Raw genomic sequence first — 18,015 nt, 5'->3', positions numbered from 1 at the left:
TAAAAAAATTAACCAACAACGTGTGTAATATGTATTTCTAATTCAACGAAGAAAGTGTGCACAATTTTGTCGGATCGTCCAAAATATACTAAAACTACTATGGTTTGGTTTAGGCAGGTTTTAATTGATTTACCTGATTTATGCCGGAAGGTTTTGTATGGCGGCCGCCTTATAGAGACCACGAATTTTTTAGCAAAAATAAACCTTATTATTTTTAAATATATTGAAAGTTTATCATAAACACTTACCAATCATAATATGCTAAATGTCTCATTATTGGACCAGTATTCTTCTGAATTTTAAATTATTCAAAACAAACACCTGAGACTGGCATTTTGTCTTCAAAGACGCGAATAAGTTCGTGTTTTTTGTATGGCCGGACGTACAGTGCCGTTCTAGTTCACTTTGGCACAGAACCGGTATTAAAAGCTAACCAACACCATCTCTAAATTGTGGTTTTAGTTCAATAAAAACAAATACGTGTGACTAACAAAGTTTAATGTGCACTATTTATGTTGGATCTTAACAGTCTGCCTCCACCCTTCGCCACTGATATCGGGTAGTGGGGCTCACAAAAAGTCCATGCCTAGGGGTTTCAGTGTCGTAATCTCACTGGATGAAGCCAATCATTTGTTTTATTGAAAACGATAATATTTTACACATTGATTTCCAAATCAGTTTTACAGATTAAGGAATTACAGTATTTCAACAACAAAAAAATCAAAGCAAAACTGTCTTTGTTTATTTTCCTGAAAATATTTTTAATAAAATGAAATCTTTCAGCGAATTTGATAAAAATTCCATTTGTATAGTTTCACTGTAATTTAGTTACGGACTTAAGCCACATGCATAAGTATAATATGGACATAAAGAAAATAAAACAAGATGAAAAAATAGACCTAAAAAAATGAGACATAAAATTCCCACCGATTGAAACCATAAATTAACTATTACTTCAGAGATTATTGTGAAGTATTTTCTAAACATTTTTTTTATTTTAAATTAAATTTGGCAACAGCCCTGGATCAAAATTAATTGGAATCAAATTGTACAGGGTTTATTTTGTAAGTTTAAATAGAAAATTACACAATTATATTGAGGACATCAACGAACAAATTTTACACATTGTAATTTCAATTGATTTTCTCTTTTTGTTACAATGTTGCACGTCTGCAATAAAGGCATATAATTTTATGAAATCTGTATATTCAAGATCAAAGGAGTGTATTATTAAAATGAATACAATGTATTAGTTTATTTATTGAATTGGAGTGTACGGTTTTGTTTCTTTCTTCTACAGAAAATAATACACACAGAGATGTGTATCTGATGTATTCTCTATTAATATTGTAAATACAATAAAATCTCGAATATCTGGACTTATTTATATTGATATAACTACCTGGCATTGTAGGACCCAATTTACAAATAATAATATACTCAAAGCTAGTATATTCTAGCATAATTTGTACAGCGCACAAAAAAAACAAGATAATTTTTATGTAGATAGCCAATATGAACCATGTAAATTTAGTTAGTTAATTGAGCTCTGACTTTCTAATTTATTTATTTTTTTGGCAACTCATACCAATTTGATATTTGTATTTGTGTGCAGTGATTGTTCTTAACTGGTTCTATGACTTCGGCGAGTTTTCTCGCTCTATGAGGCCGCATATCGATGATCTAATGTTAATACCCCGTATCTGACCTATTAGACGATTTTTGATGCACTAAAAACAGCAAAAATACTGCCCATCGACTGCGAAATTCCTGTATCTATAGTTATTTTAACAAAAATGATACAGCCATTTTAGTAATTTCTTGTATATGAACATTGCAGGAATAAACTTGTAATTGCCCGTATCTTGCCTCTAAGCTGTCAAGCGTGTTACATGTCTTGAATTCAGTTTCAAAGTGTCACTTTCGAATTATTTAATAGATAAAACAGTAAGTAATATAACAAATTTGAATGTTTATCTTTATATTAGGCGTTATGTGCTTTGCTTTACCACTTTTTACGTTACGGGTTATTGGCATGCTATGTAGTTACAATATGTGTGAACTACTTATTAACAGATAGATACGGGATATTAAATATATTGTTTTTTTTGCTTTGTGGACAATTTGTAAAAAGTCACTTACGGGATATTAACATTAGGCCATCGATATACAAATTTTGCAAGTTATCTCGTCCGACTTTAAACTCAAATTGCTAGCCACTGTCTATTGATTTGTATTATCTAAAAAATTAAACACACAATTTAAATAATTATGAAATATTAAACCACAAATTATCGGTATTACACCGATTTTAGTAAGAGCTTTGCTTTACTTTTAACGTGTGTTGTTAAAAATCTGCGGCCTGTCCGATACTGCCATAGTAATATCATGAGCCATAGAAAAGGTTAAACTCGTTTGGTTCAGCAAACAAACGCCATTGCGTGACACAAATCAATCATAAAAATGTAACCGACGCCTACCCCAAAATGGGAATTTTTCATTGAGAATACTGTGAATTTATAACAGGCGAATTTATTTTTCTTGGAAGCTAACGATGTTATATAGAAACACCTTATTGTATCATTTGTGTACAATGGCAGTAATCTTATTTTGTTATGCTCCAAGGGAAAAAAATCCTTTAAGTATATTTTTTTATAATAATGAGTAACTATCAACTATCCCCATGTCAGATATTGCCAGTGTGGTAACTTATTCTCTAATAACAGTCTGTCCAAAGTTAGTGACATTTCTAAAATTAGAATAAATGTCTTGAAACAAAAAATTGCAGCATTTCGGCAGCATCAACACTTTTAAATTAAAATGTTTCATGTGAAGATAGATGTCGTAGCCTTCCCATACGATTTAATGCGTTTACGAACTAATGTTTCATTTATTTTACTATCACCTGATTTAGCAAAGTATGCACATTCTTCATGAAAACCAATTCATTTGGCAGATAAACAGTTGCCGCATATTCTTTTCGGTCTCATTTTTATTTTTCCTATGCGGGCCTTTTTCTAGCCTCCATCCGGGTCTGTCCTAAGTCGCTTCCCTTCAGTTTTGGACGCCCAAAGTATTTAAATCCAACTTGATCAACTATCCCTCCGTCTTCTATAAGTTTGCCTTCTAACTTCCCAAATGTTATATGTTGTTTACATACACTTACAAAAAATGCATGTTTAACACATATTATCGAGCAAGTTAGAAGATTGCATGCATGAATCAAAAAATTTCAGAAACTATTGAATTTTCACGTGACAATTGGACTGTGCGATATCTGCGCCTGCGCATTAGAACGATAATAGCGAACCTGCCGGTAAAAAAACCAACTACGCCGACTCATTTTGAGGTTAACCGGTTTTCATGACATCTCAAATAGTACCATAAAATAACAACATCGCGTCTCGCTTACTCTTTAAAGAATGAGATTGGCGAGACAGTCAGCACTTTTACGTGTAAACAGTTATGATCGCGTTAGTTTAAAATACACACTAATGGTGCAAGTAAATACATGTGCAGGCGCTATTTGTTTCTTTGTCATGTGTTCATTACCTAGCCACCTAGGCAGTTCAATTTGATCCGCCGTACAATGTGCAGACACATGTACAAAGCATATTTCGACACCTCTTACGTATAAGGTCCGAACTGCAAAATGGTAATTTTTTAGTTATGCCTCCTATATTACGTAGAAGGTGTCCATTTCCTATATCTATCTTCACCCTGACTGCGCCATTGATGGGTCTGACGATACTGTGTATCAAATCCCAGTTTTTGACCATTCACCGAGTTTCCGAGTCATATGTGACAACTGGTCTTATTAGCATTTTATGCAAGATGCATTTGAAGTGTCGATTCAATGTTTTGAAACATAGCACCTTTGTTGGACGGAAATGACATTTATCACCTAGCACGTCGATAATGATAATCTTAAAAATTACAAAACTGACGAAGAAAGCGACTTCATCAAAAAACCGCATTGATCGAAGCCAGAGCCTGTGCGAGGCACTACTGTATTACATTTGGAAGATACTAATAGAGAAGGACAGATGAAATTATTATGGAATCGCCTCCATAATCCACTCGAGGAAGATTATGTAAAATATAGACATAGTTATTAATGTAATTTATTATAGATATAATCATTAATATACTTGTATTACCTTGTTAGAATTTATACTAATTCACTAGCCAATGTAAGAATGATTCAGGTGCTGAGGATTGAACGAATGCAAGTGACATATTAAAAAATAAGATGAATATTTTTTATATTATCACATTCTTACACACTGGATTATAATATTCTATGAACATGCGTGGAGTGGGGGAAGAACAAACATTCGCTCGCTTGGTCTAAATGCGGCTTTAGAATAATAATTTAGGATCATTTGTTAATGAGATCTCATTTTTTTCTTTATGGTCATTACTGTAAAATCTTGGTGGAAATACAATGTATTAATAAAATTAAAATAAAACACAATAAATTGTAGTAATTGAGGACCGGTTTCGTCCAGTTTGACAATGTCCCTTTGAAGCGGACGAAACCGATTTTGACTAATATTAAAATAATTCAAACTAGTACTACGTATTGTGTTTTATTTTAATTAAAACGATATCTCATTTACAGAATATCGAAACTACAATAATTGCATAGTTAACTTTGTAGTCGATTTATTCCAATTAATCAAAAGTGCACATGTATTCGTTCAATTCTCAGCATCTCAATTGTTAATGTAATATAATTTCTTTTAGCTTGGAGATATTATATATTGTATTTTCTATTTTTATTTTTTTTCTTTGTATTGTAGGTAACTATCTCGGACAGAGTTTGCACTATAAAACTTAATGGCGATTCCTCAATATTGTTAGTATGGCCGTATTGGTATCCATTGAAAAAAAATTATTCCATTTATTACAAACAAACGGTTACAACTGCCATCTTTAGTTACAAGCTTAAGTGAATGATTTAATGTAACTTCATTGTAATATTGTATTTTCATATTAAGTCGTTATGTTTTTAAACTTTTGCTTGTATCGTCACCTCAATACTACAACTAGATAACTTGATTTTCACTGTTTTTGAGATCAGTAGCGCACCCAGGGGGAGGGCCAAGGGGCCCTGGCACCCCCCAAATATGAAAATTATCAGAATGATTTTAAACATTGAAATTGAAAGCCAATGAACTATACCTTTGGGCTTAGACTAATAAAAACATGCCAAAAAAATGATTTGTAATTCTCCAACACCCCTTTTAGAAAAATTTCTTAGATTTTAATTTCTAACACAAAAATTTCGAAACACTAAAATGTCAGGTTTTATAATTTAGGTTAATTTGAACTAAAACACAATTTGAAAAACGTTAATGTTTATATCCTAGCCTGAGGTCCCGTTTCAGGATGTGGGGACCATGGTGTAGGTACACTGAGTGCAATAGACAAAAGACCGATAAATGAGAAATTAGGCTGTGAAGAAGAAAAAGAGCTTATTGGACTAATTTACATTCTCCTCCTTGGGCCCCCCCCCAATATTAAATCCTGGGTGCGCCACTGTTTGAGATAGCTATAGGGTATGATTCTACATTTCCTTCTCTACAAAATTATAATACTAGGTAAGTCAGTAGTTAATGGGAATTGTATTAATTTTGTATTTGAAAATATTAGATAGCTTTAAAACCATAAATGCATTAAATAAATAAAATAATATATCTACTATATTTTTTCATACAATTGAACATTATTTAATAGTTCCCAATTAGACGAGCACAATTTTCCATTTTTATTTTAAATAATAATTATAGCCTAGATTTATGTTTCATCAAGTAAAGTTTAAATTTCATTTTCCCAACAACAACGACCAAATCAGAGTTATCTAGTATTGAGGTGACGATATGCTTTTGACTGTATTGTTAAATATTGTGTGAAATTACATTTAAAATGTCTTTTGCAAGACAGCGCGGACGACACAAACGGACACTACCGATCCTAGTAATTATGACCATTAAACCGCGCGTATTCGATAACCACAGCTCGCAATAACTTATAGGAGAACACCCTTAGTTATACCAGCAGCGCATCTATTCTATACACAAGGCTATAATCGGCGGTTACCGAGGGTATTGAGGTATTATAATTGTTACAATATGTTAGCCGTCTGAACAGTCAAAACTGTCTATCTCACTCTTAAAGTTAGCACAGTCAAGAAAGATGCTGTCTAACTTATTGTAACAATTATAATACTTCAATACAAAGATAGCAGTCTTGTGTATAGAATAGATCTGCAGGTCAGGTATTTATCGCTAAACTCAAAGTGCAGTGTCTGGGTAATGTTTAAAAAGAAGCGCGGTATTCCGCAGATGAACACCCACGGTGGTCGCGCGGCTTGAGCGTTGGACTATCACGCCGTGGGTCTCGGGTTCGAATCCTGGGTCTGGCAAGTACACATATTGTTTTTCAATTTGTGTGTGAGTCAGGGTATGGACCTAATAGGTTGAGCAAGTGGCTGACATCCATTTCTCGTAAAAAACAAAACTTGTCAATACAAACCTCTACTCTGTGGAGGCCCATATGATCCTATTAGGATCGGACATGGTCGGAAATGAAAAATTCCGCAGATGGGGTAAATGTGGAAGTCAGCAACACCTGCTAGATTTTGTTAACCCTCCGAATGGACCATAAACAATTTTTCAAAATCAATAGTTCGACCATACTGAAAGCATTCTGGATTCACTATTTAATAAAAAAAAATTAATAAACACTCTGTCTCCATTAGTCCAAATTTTTTTTATCATTAATATTACTGACTGCGATATGTTACATTTATAAGATGAATTTAATCCATAATAATATGTCTCATTATTTGTAATATTATTTTATCCATGTTTATATATTCAAGCGTGAAGCATAAACGTTAATTGAAATTTTTTGCTTACACCTTTTTGCTACAAAATTATGTTAGTTTTGTAAATACTAGAGTTTATTTTATAAAACGTATTATTATCAACGTAGCATAATAATTATAATTTAGAGTATTTATTGAAGGAAGGAATTATTTGATAAGATAAGGGTACCGTATATTACTATGTGAGTGGATTTAAAATAATTTGCAATACTAGTTTTAGTTATGTTTTTTGATCCGCTTGAAAAAAATCAATAATTTTTTTGAATACCTACCTTATTACCTCAATAATTATTATATCATTTATTTATAATTGATGGGGGGGGGAGAACAACAGGTGCGAGTACACTGATGACTGTTTTGAATTAATTGATTTAAAAGTTAAAATGGATTTAAAATATTCATAGAGTAGAAATTATCTTGCGTCCATTAATCGAATTGAAACTGACCTCATACTGAATTCGCCATGTTTCGTAATACGCATGTCTTTCATGTTTTATTTATCGTCGCTGTATTTTAAATACCTCCTATGTGATGATTTTGACAAAAACGAATTATTGATACCACGTGATGCGCATTTTTTTTCTCTACCATATCGTCACCTCAATACTACAACTAGATAGATTTTTATTGTTTTTGAGATAGCTATTGAATATGATAGTACATTTTCTTTCTCTACAAAATGTTAAAACTAGTTAAGTCAGAAGTTAGTGAGAACTGTATTAATTTTGTCTTTGAAAATATTAGATAGGTTTATGTATTGTGCATATATTTAATAAATAAAATAATATATCTACAATATTTTTTCATAACAATTGAACATTATTTAATCGTTCCCAATTAGACGAGCACAATTTTCCATTTTTATTTTAAATAATAATTATAGCCTAGATTTATGTCAATCGAGTAAAGTTTAAATTTCATTTTCCCAACAATGACCAAATCATATTTAGTTGTGGTATTGAGGTGACGATGTATTATGCCCCGGGTCCACACTGGCAACATGTCGCGCGACAACCTCGTTAAATTTTACGATAATTATCATACTTATCGTAAAATTTAACGAGGTTGTCGCGCGACATGTTGCCAGTGTGGACCCGGCATTATATCACTTGTGGAAATAGAAGAAATTAAATAACCAAATAAAATCGATATTAAATCAATACTATGCGAGAGCATCCAAAATCATGCACCGTAATTAATCCTATGTGAGCGTCCGCCGCAATATTAAAATAATCTTATGTGAACAAACGTATTCAACACGGTGCATATAGAATTAATCCTATGTGATAAAAACGTGGAAAAACTATGATTTTTCCATTAAATATTAAATATATTATAAAAAAAATATGATTATCCAATTTTAATTTATGATTACGATCAACAAAAAATGTTAAAACATTTATGTCATTTAGGATTATTTTTTAAAACATTTTTTTCGATTATCTCAGAATATGACTCAAACCACATAGGAGATATTTAAAATACAGCGATGATACGTCATTATGTCCATAAAAAGTATTTTAAATGATGGACAATCTGCAGGGCTATTCTAACATATCACTTAACTCCAAAATCAATAAAAAAGTGATAAATATGTTGTATCGGCATTCAGACAGTTAAATATTATCCAGGATCTGAACTATCAGTTGTGATGTTTTTTAACACGGCCATTCATGACTGTCTTTTAGAGAGAAATAGAGTACGACAAATACAAATTGAGACGCAGCGATTTTTTAAAATAAAACTAACATTGCAACACTAGCGTCTCCTCAACTTATATTTACCGCAGGCTGTCAAGTGTCATTCGCAACATCTTTTTAAATATGTCATACTTGATTCCAATCACATCCGATTAGAATTTACAATTGGATAAAAAATCCACAAATGCATTCGGAATCAAGTATGACACAATGCCGTGTGTTACCAATTATTGTAGATAACCGCCTTGCATACGGAATTGCCCCAAGTAATATCCGTGTTATTTTGGATCAAGAAAAATAATGGAAACGTGTTGACTAATTAGAATAGCCCTGCTTATTAAGCAATTATAGTTTAAAAAATATATTTATATAATATTATAAATAGTAAATTTTCGCCATTTCCTGCAACTTATCATTGCGAAAACAGCCTAACTGGGTTGCGGTTGTTTATACGTGTGCATAGTGTGAATTACAATCAAAATGAAGATTGCAATGCGGCAATTTTAGCAGTTATAACCAACACACTGATGCGCACATTTTTTTAACAACACTAAGCAATATTTTTTCAACAAGACAATGTTTTGGTGACTGAGGTAGTTGATTAAGTTCACGAGTATTTTGTGGACGTTAACTTAATTACAAAATAAAATCAGATGTTCCTGTTGGGTCCGTGACCCTCAATTTATTTATTTATTCGATCGGTTCCCCTCGAATTTCAGCAAATACCCCACCATCTTCACAATGCAGTATAATACATACTATGTTTTGACGGACGCATTTTCATTATCTACTTGTAAATTAAGCGACTAACTTATACCAGTAACCAATGGATCTAATTATTTAAGATATATCTTATTATTAATCATTTTCATCATCGGAGTAATTAATATTTGCGCAAAATAATTTTAAGTTTTTGCTTATTAGTGGCATTATTAAATCTAATTTAATATACATTATAATTATATTTTTGAAAAGATAACATGTGTGATTGATTATTAGTTGTATGAGTACTTAACTGATTATTTTTTGTATTATATTATATTGGTAATCCATTGTCAAAAATTTTGTATTTTTTTTATATATTTGGATTATCGAATCATCGTACTATTAATTATTTATTAAAATTCATTTATTATTTAATTTCCTATAATTTTATATTAATATTTATTTGTGATGTGTTTTCTTATTTTTAAGAATATTTAATACTGCAATGCCATGTTTAGACCAAGAAACATATGCCCGTAAATAACTAATACCCCGTTTACACGTGCATGGATTTACTGCTGACAATACGCATTATCGCGGCCATAACAAGAAAATGCACGTGTAAACATGTATTATCGTGCAAGTTGCAAGATTGGATGCTTGATTTAAAAAAGTTTGGAAGCTTCTGAATTTTTACGCGACAGTTAGATTTGTTCGATAACTGTGCTTGCGCAGTAGAACGATAGTGGCGAACCTGCCAGTAAAAAAATTAACTACACCACGCAGGGACTTATTTTGTCTCAGTTACTCTTGACGAATGAGATTGGCGAGACATTCAGCACTTTTACGTGTAAACAGTTTTTAAAATACACAATATTGTTTCAAGTAAATCCGTACACGTGTACAGGCGCTGTAACTTTTACTTTGTTTGCGCCCACTACTTATTTAAATACTATGGACACTGCGGTGCCACCGACAATTCTTGCAATTCTTCACCGTATCCTTCCTGTGGATCGTATTTAGGAGCCTTCTGGTAATTCGGAAATTGATTAGTTTAAAGAAAGGACAGGCCAGGTTGAGACATCCGTAGCACGTTGTTGAACCAGGTCCAATATCACATCTTCACCTTAGATCAGACGGGAGGCTGCAAGATCCGTTTTATTATTTTCTCGGTATTTTTAGTACAGTTACTTTGAGCCTTCGTAAGGTGCCATGACTCTATACCTTAATTTGCTTTAAATTTAGATGGCAAGCCCTCTTTGTAAAGTGCCCCTCCATATATTTGAAGCTGTCAACATTCAGTCTTTTGCCCATCACTACGGAGAAATTTGAATCTCGACACTTGCACAAATAAACATATTCAAAACAGTTTTTAAATTGCTTAAAAATTATTTAGAAATATTAAATAAATGACTGACAAACCACCAGATGTGGCATCGGAAGTTTGCGACGTGTGGTTTTGTGAAATATCGCTTTGATTAACGCACGCTATTTTATATGATGTGGACTGTCCAAATTATATTTAATTTAATTCTAATGTCGGCATGCGTGTAAGTACGTTGAATTTCAAACAAACTAATCTGCATGTGCATATTATGTATATTGGTCTCGACTATGCTCCTCTAAATTATATTTTATATTTCTTTTTGACTTATGTATGTGATGTCAAAAGTACAGATATACGATACTTCAAAAGCTTAGTAGCACCCCTCAATTAAAATTCAATAAACACGGCATACCAGTGGTAAAGAATGCCTGTAGGAGACACATTTAAAAAAAGACAACTTTTATTTGGTATCGATCCCGTGACCCACAGCTTCATAGACAACCGTTCAACCAATTCAACCACTGGGTGCTGTAAAAAGAATAAACTTATTCAAATGAAACTAAACACGAATGCCACAGTAAAATAGCAGAAAGATAAAACCGCCGTCGATAAATTTCTTTTCAAACACACAGTATTTTTGGTCATAGTAGGCTGGTTGCAATCTGCTTACCTGTGTATTTCTAACTTGTCAAATAGACTGCAATACTTCATTAGTTCAGTGGAAATAGATGTACCTATGTCACTGTGCGTAACTTCAAATTGATAATAAATTAATATTGTCATCTTTGAGTTATATTATCGCGTATTTGAGTGAACGTATGTTGAATAATCATATGCTATAGTCTTCGCCACTAGTATCTTTTAAGGAAAGCACTAAATAATCGCCTAGTAAAGAGTCTTTGCCACTGATGCATATTAGAATAGTGTATGTATACATACACAACTAGACAAAACTTTGTCAAGACTGTTTGAATCCCACTAGTTCTTAAAATTTTTGCTTGCAATTTTCCAATATGTATGTTTCTGAGATCTTCCCAGTTATGTATATTCAATGAAGAATTTTGCATTCTTAAAACTTTTATATTATTCGGTATTGAAAAATAATAATAGGATAGTATATTTTTAACACAATGATCTGACATGGCTTACTGTCAATAACGAATAGTAAAAAAGACATACTAGTGTGTTTTAAATATTGACTTGTAATTGCTGGGTGTTACTAAACTGTACTGACAGTCAAGCAGTTGTGCTAACTGTTAACACGAAATTTAACACCTGCACACGCACAATATCGCCATTAACCCATTAAATCCGGGATGTATTAGCGTACAAGCGGCGAATTTCTATGAAAAAATAAAACCTAATCAACACATCTTTTTCAGAAATATATTAATTAAAAATGAATCATGAAGACTTACACAAATAAATACAATGTCATTTACACCGCCATTTATCAAAAAAAACAAAAAAAAAATGTTTCACAAAACGTCAAGGTTGTCACTTATATAACTTGGTTGAAAATACGCAAACTTGATTATATTATGCGAAAAGTATTTTTGTATCTAAGTTTAATATTAAAAGTATATAACAATAAAACGAAATTTAAAAAATCAAGTCTTCTACCGTGTCGTATATCTCAAAACAAGGTTCTATGTAGCACTGATAAGCGCAACATGCATGGTACAACCCTGCATAGCGACATGCTTTGCCTGAGGAAGCTATTTTTAAAATCATGTACGATTATATTTTATCATAATATGTCACGTCTAAGTACTTCACCTTGATTCCAAGAGATGTCAGTGTGTACAATAATATATTAAATTAATTAAAACAATCGACCGGGGCTAGTATAATGAGTGTAAATTACAGCGTGTATACATGCTCATTTTCTATGTGCCGACCCTGCACACACGGTATCGTATGCTTGTAGCATACATCCGTTGAATAATAAATAATGATTATGCACTTTTAACCGCATATGTGGGTGATAAATTTCGTGTTATTAAAAATCCCCTAGAATAGGACTACTTGTAGTGGTAAAATAATATTAAAATTACCTCTCTATACTTATATAAACCAAACTCTTTATTACTCATTGGGCATATTATAGTTGTGTTTAACTTTCACTGTATAGTTCCTGTCACTTTCGTAAAGTAATTTATATTTCTCAGGGTTGACATCCCATCTGTGCCAAAAAGATATATCCATATTACCTTTTTTTTCTTTCTTGTATAGTAACGTTCGGTGCACAGGTGGTCCACTGGTTGGATTTACAACTATAACTATACAAAAATCGAAAAAGTAAGTGGACGAGGGGTGTAAATGTTACATTATAGTTTTGAGAAAAATATGTTCAGTTTAAAGCTATTTTTTTGGATTGTGTTATACATTAAATTGTCAAATGATGGTAGTACAGTGGATTCTTGTTCTATCTCTCCTTTAATCATTTTTCCGCAACTATCAATCGCTGTCGTTGTTTTTAATATGCTACTTAATTCGTACTGCAAACTTAACGGAAACATTTAAACCCCGAAAAAAACAACCCTCTTTTGTTCCTCTCAAAAATAATAGGTCAAGAAGCCACTTGGTATTTCTTTTGGATTATCATCAATTATCATGAAATGTATCTAATATAACACATTATTTTTATGATTACATTTAATATTATATTTGTAAATTCTGCAAAAATAAACTACGGTTATTTCGTTGTTTCAAAGGTAAAACTCGTTAAGTGACATTGTATAAGAAACTGTACATTTCAACTATTAAGCTGTTAATACAACCGCGTATTATATTATTTAAGTTCATTTAATAATAAATTCTAGATGTATCTACCGATGAGAACTGTATGCTTAGGGTACCGGATTTTAAAATGGACTATCTTGGATAAGGACAGATGGTGAGAGTTGTCGAAGATAGCTAGAACCCACCATCGGCCTATCATGCTCCAAATGATAACAGACAAAGACTATTTGTATGTTAATACGGATTCATAATTCGATATCAAAATAACATAATAAAGGTGTTTAGCTAGTTATTCACAACATTTGATACCTTCTGTGACAGAGTCACAAACTGAACAGTCCTTACAGTTAACCGGTTTGTGGATTATGAGAGGGCTCTCAAAAGTCTACTCCGCCCTTCCCTCTGAAGGTTACTGAGAGAATAGCAAATGCAGAATTGGTGAAACTGTCACGGAACGGTTTGGTGCCACGACTGCAGTCCTACCTAGGAGGATCCATAGGGATTCTTGTAGACGCTGAATGGTGTCCGTGTTCTATTTAAGAAACAGACATCCGCCAAGAAGAGAGTTATACCTTTGAAACGACGATATATTACAAATAATTTTTGATATTAGCTCTATGTCTGTTCACTTAGTTACCCATTGATATTTGCAAATAAACTATAATAATATAACACGGAGCTGGCATACTCTAAAACTTACTCTTGCCGGTTTCGATTTTGTTTGACGCATCGTCAAATCGGTCTCATAGTTACGAATAATTTATATTTTGTCAATATCTCAGAAATATTTTTCTTCTTTTAATAATACATTATCAAGATATGTTAGTTTTAAAACGCCTTTGTGAGGTGTAATATTATTTATTGTGGTTTATAGGTACATAATATTATTGATAATTATTTATTACGATTTTTTGTAAGAATATTGTAATTTTTCAACATTGTCCGCTTTTGCAGAAGGCATCCTGTGTAATTTATTAGATTTCTGAATTACTTAAAAAAAAATTGCCGTCTCGTTGAGACGGTGCGAATTTTTCATTCAGCAATAATAGTAAATTGCAGCTGATCTCATAGCTATTATAAATCGATCTGAATTTAAGAGAGACTTAATTATTACGAATGACAATTTATCAAAAGCGTTCGTAAATTTTAAAAATTACAGCTACAAATGTCGATGTTATAAACGAAATTGTAGGTATTCGTTGGATAAGTATTTAAAAAATATAACGCGATTTTATGACGTTGATTAGAAGATTTTTGATGTTTGGCATTTAAATGGACCAAGTAATAGTTATTATAATAATTAATTACATCCATCATCCGTCATCAGCTGTTTTCGTAACAAATCTAAATATCAAATTATTACGTACATACGTTAATAGACTTTCACTTTATGTAATTTTTCGTTTGTCTAAAGCCGTACTGTGTTTTTCAAACTTCTTAAAAGTTGGTAACATCGATACCTATGATAATGGCAGCTGTTATATTTAAAAATATATTTATTGTAACACATGTAATGTCATATGTGTTACCTGAGACTATGTTAAATATTGAGCATTTTATTCCGTTACATACTTTGAAATGAAAATCATCCGCGTTGCTTTGGCAACCGTTCGTAATTTTGTACCACTGGAACAAAAATGTAGAGTGGAACTTCGATTATCTGTACTAATTAGAAGTGGCACAAAATTACGACTGTTTGGTAACAATAAATGTAGGTAGTAAAAATATTCTTATTTAGCTTTGAATTGAAATTTAATTAGGTACATTTAGGGGTGAATGAAATGGTTACATGTAAATTGTACGTAAAACATTTCACCGTAGCATAGTTCGCCGTGAGCTTCCTTATCGGAAAGAGATGACCATATACTGTCTCCAATTTTATTAGATTCAATATGAACATTAATTCAATTTTCATAGCTGATTTTGGCAAATATTCATGAATTCAACAATGAAAAATCTATCCTAACCTAACAAATAATCCAGTATATCAGCTATTTTCAAAATTAGTTTGCTGCTGGCTTCCTTCCTGTAAAGTGTAAACTGATAAGAACCTTGTATTATTGAGACATGAATTTAATTTCAGTACTATACGATCCAAAGAGGTTGGACGGTCTATACGGCCATATATTTCCGATACAACATTTCACGGTGAAGTGTGATATGGCGAACTGCATACGTACAAGTTTCCGGACACGGAATGAAATCCAGTTCTAAAAGTGTGGCAAACTTAGGCCCGCTCGTGGAAATTGAACTTGAAAAAATGGTTGCTAACCCGTTGCTGTAGGATTACCTATTATATGCGTAGCTGTAAAATAAATCCTTGTCTATTTTCAAAATGTGAATAAAAACGTAGTACATCATTGCTTCATCTACGATACTTACAATAAATACATTTATACCTATATGTTGTTTTAATTATAATGTCTAAGACTTAAAAGTACAAACGTATTAGCTATTATATTATTGTAGTTTATATAAATATTTCTTAGTGTGAGAAATATAACTTCTAAGTATTGTTTGTTTATAATACCTATAATGTAAAAGTTTTCGTGTCAAACTGAAGAAATAAACTAAGTGCACAAGTAATTATATTGACTCTTATTTCCCTACCCCTCCTACAATTAAACTTACATTGAATTTAGTGTAATAACCCGTTTACACATGTATGGATCTACTGCTGACAGCAGTGGCGAAGGGTGGAGGTAGGCTGTTAAGATCCGACATAAATAGTGCACATTAAACTTTTTCAGACATACATATTTGTTTTCATTGAAATAAGACTACAATTCACAGAAAGTGTTGGTTAGTTTTTAAAATTCAATTAAACCCTGAGAAACCAAGCCATAATAGATAATAGTCAAAAAATACATGTCTATCTATAAAATATCTAAAATTATGCAATTAAGTCATACATAACTTTGAGTATTTTAGAGATAGAATAATATTTTTTATTTATTATAGTCTGGTTTACGCAGGACTTAATGAATTTAAAAAATGAACCAACAATATGTGTAATATGTATTTTTAATCCAACGAAAACAAATAACTATGAATGAAAAAGTGTGCACAATTTTGTCGTATCAAATTAGACCAAATCTATTATGGTTTCGTTTAGGCAGGGTTTAATTGATTTTTAAAAACTAATTAACACCATCTGTAAATTGTAGTCTTAGTTCAATAAAACCAAATACATATGACTAACAAAGTTTAGTGTGCACTATTTATAGCGAATCTTAACAGCCTACCTCCACCCTTCGCCACTGGCTGACAGTACCTATTATCGTGCACATGTTAACACGTATTGCCGTGCAGTTTACATGTATAAATTGACACCTCCTACAAGCCGTAACTGCAAAATGGTAATTTTCAGTAGTACGATTTTAATGACAGCATTTTTTAGTTGATTGATATATCATTATAATATTGATTGAATTTTTGTTTTTTTTTCGATTACCTTTATCGTATTATCTTTAAAATTATTTAATAAAAGTCAATATAGCCAGAAACGCCGTTACGGACTTTTACGTAGCAAGTGTCAAGATATTGGAACTTGTGCGATATCTGCGCCTGCGAAGTTGGACAATAGTGGCGAACCTGCTGAAGAAAGTACGAACTACACCGCACCGTGCAGAGCATTTTGACCTTTACCAATTTTCACAACCTATCAATTAGCTAGCACCACACGACAACAAACGTGTCTCGCTTACGCTTGAAGAATGAGATTGGCGAAACAGTCAGCACCTACATGTCAACAGTAAGTTATTATTATGATAGTTTAATTGCTTAAACGCCCACGATAGTCAAGCGTCGTGGGTCCCAGGTTCGAATCCTGGGTCTGGCAAATACACATTATTCTTTTTCAAACACGCGCGTTAACATAATTTTACTCCCTACTTTAATTATAGTTTGTCAACTTATGGCTACGGCCGTATGTTGTAGCTTAACCACTGGGGAATGACAAAAGAAATGGCGTATTTCAAAAAAACACTACCTTATTCTTAGGTCAATAATTATTATAAAGCAATCATTATTCATAAGATGTTTATCACACTTGAATGGTCAAAGACATAGCTTATAATAAGTATCTTTAGAATCATCTTCAAATGTGTTAATCTTGCCGATTTTTTGAATAATAAAATGCCTAATTCTTGTCAAATTTGGGATCACAGAGATTATCAATATAATTTTTTATCGTGAATATTTTACAAAAATTATCTCGTAATAAATTATACTAATGGTTTTATAAATGCGTTTAAAAATTAATATATGTAAAAAATCTTAACACCACTGCACAGTTATGTACCGAAATATGACTATATTCTAAAACATTAGAGCGAGAGGTTTAAAAGAATACTATTTTATGTAACAAAAATACTTTATGCAGTCATCAAATGTTTAAAATAACTATAAAGGATAATAAGGCTTCAAAATTATATAAATAGATTATCTACAACGTTTAAGGAGTGTCCAGGATCATGGTTTGAAAACACAATAAAAAACCAATTTTGACCTTCGACGAGCATGTCCCCCCTTAAGAGCAATATGAATTAAAACTATCAAGTAGTAGATAGAAATTGATTAAAATTCCTCGTCTACTCTCTGTATAAAATCGTAATGAACATCTATTTATATCATTCCACATT

The sequence above is a fragment of the Rhyacophila brunnea genome, unplaced genomic scaffold (assembly GCF_057557595.1).
Source record: "Rhyacophila brunnea isolate RB1 unplaced genomic scaffold, BYU_Rbru_1.0 scaffold_19, whole genome shotgun sequence".
NCBI classification, from domain to species: domain Eukaryota; kingdom Metazoa; phylum Arthropoda; class Insecta; order Trichoptera; family Rhyacophilidae; genus Rhyacophila; species Rhyacophila brunnea.
The sequence above is the reverse complement of the archived record's forward strand: the minus strand, read 5'-3'. Positions refer to the sequence as shown.